Here is a 6789-nt window from a genome sequence, read left to right on the forward strand (position 1 = left end):
ATCTTCCATGGACAAAGGTCAACAGAATTGTGAATAACTTTATGGCAATCATTCCGGGGGGCTTGTGGGGTGGGCAAATTACATGAAATTTCAAAAATCTTTCAAAGACACAAATATAGTCGAATAAAATACTTTGCATGGATGGGAAGGCCTCGGGATATTTCTCCGAAATTGTTTTTCCACTTGGGACTTTTTGCTCAATTTCTATATGAATGAATTCAAACTTTGTTAAAATTGGCAGTTTGATGGTACTTCCAGGGGATGATTGGGAACCATAATGGGTCAAATTAGATCTGATGTTGACGACTTTCCAGAATGCATTGGGAAGCAGCCATATTATTGAAATGGTCTATAATTATGATTTTAATAAAGTTTTGGTTTTTATCACCCTTGCTTTATATTCAACCATATTGAAAGAATTATATTCGTATTTGATATTTTTAGGTATATTTAGATCATTTCCACCTTGATTGGAATTTAAACCTAGATCTACAGCAGTTTTAATTATTCTTGGTACCTTTCAGTACTGAATTGTTTTAAGATTCAACATGTTTTGTACCCCAAAATTGCCGTCTGAAATCGGTCACGGAGGTGCGAGAGACGTATGCCTCTATCTTGACGTCGCGACGTAATGCACCGATGTCCGCTCTTGGGGCGGTCATTCAATCTCACTGTGACTATGAGACACAAAACTAAACGAGATATTGCTGTCTCGTGTACACCATTTTGCTGGGTTACATGACGTTGCGAATGCCCCTGCATTATGAGAGTAATGGTCCTACCTCTATCGACTTCACTCAAACGCGGCATTTCGCTGTGAAATAGCTTCGAAAATAAATATGTAACTTATCTGTTCTATTCTAATGTTCGATTTGTAATTATTTGCCAGCACATATGGTCAGGAGTATTCCGGAGACACGCTTTCTTGAAAAAGCAAATCTGCTGAAAACACGGTCGACTGAATTTTAACTGAAGAACATTTTAACAGTGAATCGAGTTTGAAATTTTATTGAATTTTGATCACGTGTCTAAAAGTTATATTAGAAAAACCGAACTTGCGTTTCTTCTTTCCACTAGTATACTTAAATGATATTGTAATTATTCAAGGGACGGGCGTATCCAAGGTAGAAACAATGTTTCCCGGTCAGCAAGGTATAGCGTCCCAGGGTCGCTTTACGAGGAGGGTCCGTGGGCATGTTCTCCCGGGGGGAAAAAGCGAATGTGGATTCTTTCTGTTGCGATTTTATGCGTTCCAGTAGCAAAATTAATTCTTTCTTTTCATTTTGTTTCTGAACTTGACCATTCAAATTTTTAGCAAAATACAATATTTCAAATGAATAAGTAAGATACTTTCTTTATTATAATGACTCATAAAGGCAGTAAAGTACCGGGACGGGGTCATTATCCTGGAATTGTATTTAGTGTAAAGAAAAGGTAAAATGCTTAAAACAGTGTCAATATTTTATTTTCAACATAGGAATATATTGAGAAACACTGTGGCCTTTGGAAATGTATCTATGTACACATATGTCTATCTCATACATGTAAATTAATACCAGGAATTAATTTGTAAGCTCACCTGGTCCGAAGGGGGGCGGGGGGGGGGGGGGGGGGTGGTGGTTTAAATAACTTCTTTTCTGAAACTAAGCAATGGATATCACTCACATTTGTGTGGTAGCATCCAAATGGGGTTGCGCCAAAAGTCAATTTTATTTCATAGATAAATGCATTTTTTGGCATAAAAAAACCTCATGTACCCATATAAAATGCCAATGATATATTGACATAGCAATACCAGTGACAAATATACTTAAGTATCATTCTTGTTTTATATCTCATGAAAACCAGGTGAGCGATACAGGCCCTCTGGGCCTCTTGTTGATCATATAGTATCCTAGTACACAGCCTACGCTATACGATGTTGTGTAACTGTATTTTTAAGTTTCAGCTAGACACCTTAAAATGAAGATTTGGTTTACTAAATATTTGTTTATACACAACATTGAAAAACCTTGTCGCAGTCTTTATGCAAATAAGTACCTATTTCTAACCTCGCGCATATCGATCACGTGACCTGGTTGACCAATGAAATTACATTATAGGGGTAGCGCCCCTGTATTCAGTCTTGGGTAGCGTGGTCATTCGTAGCAGCAGTGTTTTTTTCATCATCCGCCATCCGCCCCACCTCCACCTTTAAGAATTTGCAGTTTCTTTACTGATGTTTGTATATAAATGTGCCTAATACCTTTTTAATATTTATATCTTGTTATTTGTTTGTATAATACATGTATGTACTTCTCATGTGTATATGTTGTTTTTATAATATGTGTTTACTTTTATTATGTTTATTATATATACATATATATATTTAACTTGTTTCGGGCTCTTTTGCTAGGGGTAATTAGGCCTCATGGTGAGACAACACCTGGCCAGCTGGTCTGAGCATTGGATAAACCTACCTCCCTGATTCAGGTTGGGGCAGCCGGCTCGCAGCGCCTCATTATACATCCGGTGTCTTTTAAAATTTATTCTTTTACATTTGTCGTCACACTGTTTTTGGGCTGCTCTTCTTAGTACAAACTAGTTATGGAGGCTCTCACTCACAGTAATAAATGTATGTCACTCCGAAATTGTTGTCACTTTATATATATTAAGTTCAATTTTAGGCTTATTCCTAGAGGAATTCTACAAATTATACCGTATACTTAATCACTAAGTTTAGAATGTAGTTTTTTAGCTCACCTGGACCGAAGGTCCGGTGAGCTTATGTCATGGCGCAGCGTCCGTCGTCCGTCAACATTTGCTTCAAATCGCTACTAGTCAAAAAGGCCAGAAACATCCTTGGCAGAAGGGGAACAGATTTTGAATAAATGGTGACTCTGACCCCCGAGGGGCCAAAGGGGCGGGGCCCAATAGGGGAAATAGAGGTAATTCCTTTAAATCGCTACTAGGCATAAAGTTATGAATGGATTTGAACCCAATTTGGTCAGAAACATCCTTGGGGGAAGAGGAACAGATTTTGCATAAATGGTGACTCTGACCCCAAAGGGGCCAAAAGGGCGGGGCCCAATAGGGGAAATATAGGTCATTCCTTTAAATTGCTACTAGTTATTGAGTTGTGAAGGGATTTGAACCCAATTTGGTCGGAAACATCCTTGGGGGAAGGGGAACAGATTTTGCATAAATGGTGACTCTGACCCCAAAGGGGCCAAAGGGGCGGGGCCGAATAGGGGAAATAGAGGTAATTCCTTTAAATCGCTACTAGTCATAAAGTTATGAATGGATTTGAACCCAATTTGGTCAGAAACATCCTTGGGGGAAGGGGAACAGATTTTGCATAAATGGTGACTCTGACCCCCGAGGGGCCAAAGGGGCGGAGCCCAATAGGGGAAATAGAGGTAATTCCTTTAAATCGCTACTAGTTATTAAGTTATGAAGGGATTTGAACCCAATTTGGTCAGAAACATACTTGGGGGAAGGGGAACAGATTTTGCATAAATGGTGACTCTGACCCCAAAGGGGCCAAAGAAGCGGGGCCCAATAGGGGAAATAGAGGTAACTCCTTTAAATCGCTACTAGACATAAAGTTATTAATGGATTTGAACCCAATTTGGTCAGAAACATCCTTGGGGGAAGGGGAACAGATTTTGCATAAATGGTGACTCAGACCCCCGAGGGGCCAAAAGGGCGGGGCCCAATAGGGAAAATAGAGGTTATTCCTTTAAATCGCTACTAGTCATAAAGTTATGAATGGATTTGAACCCAATTTTTTCAGAAACATCTTTGGGGGAAGGGGAACAGATTTTGCATAAATGGTGACTCTGACTTCAAAGGGGCCAAAGGGGCGGGGCCCAATAGGGGAAATAGAGGTAATTCCTTTAAATCACTACTAGTCATAAAATTATGAATGGATTTGAACCCAATTTGGTCAGAAACATCCTTGGGGGAAGGGGAACAGATTTTGCATAAATGGTGACTCTGACCCCCGAGGGGCCAAAAGGGCGGGGCCCAATAGGGGAAATAGAGGTAATTCCTTTGAATCGCTACTAGTCATAAAGTGATGAATGCATGTTCTAAAAGCAATTCTTGAGGTCTTTCAGACCTTAGAGAGTCTGGACTTCATTAAACTTTAAAGCAGTTCGGATTACCACACTATAACCATATATAGCATTGTTAGAGATTTACAAATAAAACAAATTGAATATGAACATTATTTTGACATTTGGCCTAATCCAACCAGGTGAGCGATGCAGGCCCCATGGGCCTCTTGTTTTAATTGTAATAATTTGTATCATTCCATCTTGATTCTCTCTAGAGTTTGGGTGTCTTGATCATTTATTGGTGTCTCTTGAATAGCTCAAGAGTTTTTCGCCTACACTTTTATCACTAGAGTTATCTTCTCTTGAAACGCACAAGAGTCCAGGATCTCTATGCAGCCTGTTCTTAAATCACTTAATAGTACTTTCCTCTCTTGAATCGTTCAGGAGTCCAGATCTCTCTGCAACCTGCTCTTAAATCGCTTAAGAGTACTTTCCTCTCTTGAATTGCTCAGAAGCCTTTCCTATCCTACCCTTAAATTGCTTAAGAGTACTTTCCTCTCTTGAATCATTCAAGAGTCCAGAACTCTCTGCAACCTGCTCTTAGACAGCTTAATTAGAATACTTTCTCTCTTGAATCGTTCATGTATATATATAGTCCAGATCTCTCTGTAGCTGCTCTTAAATAGCTCAATTAGAAAACTTTCCTCTCTTGAATCGCTAAAGAGTCCAGATACCTCTGCAACCTGCTCTTAGAATAGCTTAATTAGAATGCTTTGCTCTCTTGAATCGCCCAAGAGTCCAGATCTCTCTGCAATATGCTCTATTAGCTTGTTTTCCATTCCTATATGTATGTATAATTTGTATTGTGATGTGTGTACTTGAATGTTAATATAAAATATTGTTTAAAATAAACAGCTAAATTAGAATACTTTCCTCTTTTGAATCGCTCAAGATACCTGATCTCTCTGCAACTTGCTCTTAAATAGCTTGATAAGAACACTTTCCTATCTTGAATCGCTCAAGAATCCAGATCTCTTTGCAACCTGCTCTTAAATAGCTTATTAGAATACTTTCCTCTCTGTGTAGGATTTGTAATTCGGGGAATTCCTTGCCCCCAATTCATTATATTATTGTTTTATGTATTTATTTCTTCTGTAGATGATAAGCTTGTGATCGCTCAAGCTTCGGTGTCACTCCATCTTATACAGTCTTAGCAGATTCGCCTGCTATTGTGCACAGCTGCTTACTCGGTGGCTTGAGATCGCTCAAGCTAGGGGTCTCTCCTTTCTTTATTCAGTCATATCTATCTAAGCTTGTGATCGCTCTAGCTCGGGGGTTGCTTGCCCCACTAGTATCATTAGTTTTTAATTATTTAGGTGTATCTTTTTAGTAGTGAGTCAAATTTAATTGTATAATTTAGTTGTAAGAATGAGCAGCCCCTGAGAAAGCCAAACATTTTAGATCATCAATATGAGCCTGAACAAGTTTTGGTTCCATTCAATAAATTTTTGAACTTTCATACTGCTTGTTGTGTTGTGTATAAACAACAGGATACAATGCAGTATTTCATGTTGTACCTGGAAGGAAACTCCAACAATTGTGATGAGTCCCATGTCCTAGTTAAGAGTTGTGTTTTGAAAGTAGTAATAAGCGAAAGTTCGTCATTACGGAATCAGTACCAATTCTATCTGAAAGAGGAAATGAATTTAATGCACGGGAGTATGGAAATTGATGCTATCTGCGCTCCTGATGGAGCTAATTGATGACAAACCTGAAGTACCTCCATAAATGAAAGTCTTGACATTAACAGTAACCCTTAAGTCCCCTTTAACATAACGTCATATTCCTTGAAATTTCCCCTAAAGTATATAACCTCTGAAATAAATGGATAAATCAATATAATTATTTCTTATATATGTTGAAAAGTTGTTCCTGTCACAAGATGTAGGATACTGAGGTACATAGATGCACTCTCATACTTATGAATTATTAGGGCCCCGCATCGAGAGATGCGGGTGCCCTATAGTAATCAGGTTGTCCGTCCGTCCGTCCGTCCGTCCGTCCGTCTGTCTGTCTGTCTGTCTGTCTGTCTGTCTGTCTGTCTGTCTGTCCGTCCGTCTGTCCGTTTTTTTTCTTCTGCACAAAAATGATTGAAGGAGATGAAGGATTTGTATCAAATTGGAACTGATGATTCCTCATGCATCCTAGATGAGATGTGTAGTATTTCATGCAAATCGGATTCAAAATGGCTGTTAGGCGGCCATATTGGATTTTAACATTAACATGAAAATACTGGATCTTTGTTGTTTTTAACTGTTCACTATTCGATTATGCAAAGTTGTCAAGAAATAAACCAAGAGTTAACTGACAGAATGATCAAACTCATAGTTCAAGGTCACAAGTTCAAAGGTCAACGGTCAAGGTCATCCTGGGTCGGCTTCAAAATGCCAGGTAATCGACCCTTTTGGATTTTAGCAGTCAAAACAATTTTGACATATTCTTATCAATGAATGATCTTGTTTTTGATATGCTTTTATATAAATTTGAAACATTAGTTATAGCAGATTGCAGAATTGTTTATTAGGGCCCCGCATCAAAGATGCGGTGCCCTATAGTAATCAAGTTGTCCGTCTGTCCGTCTGTCCGTTTTTTTCTTTTGCGCCAAATTATTGACAAGAGTTGGAGGATTTCGGTGAAAATTGGTACATAGTGGTACTTAGGGAAGCCAAACACAATGGTGCCACTTACA

This window comes from Pecten maximus, chromosome 7 (assembly GCF_902652985.1).
Source record: "Pecten maximus chromosome 7, xPecMax1.1, whole genome shotgun sequence".
Classification (NCBI taxonomy): domain Eukaryota; kingdom Metazoa; phylum Mollusca; class Bivalvia; order Pectinida; family Pectinidae; genus Pecten; species Pecten maximus.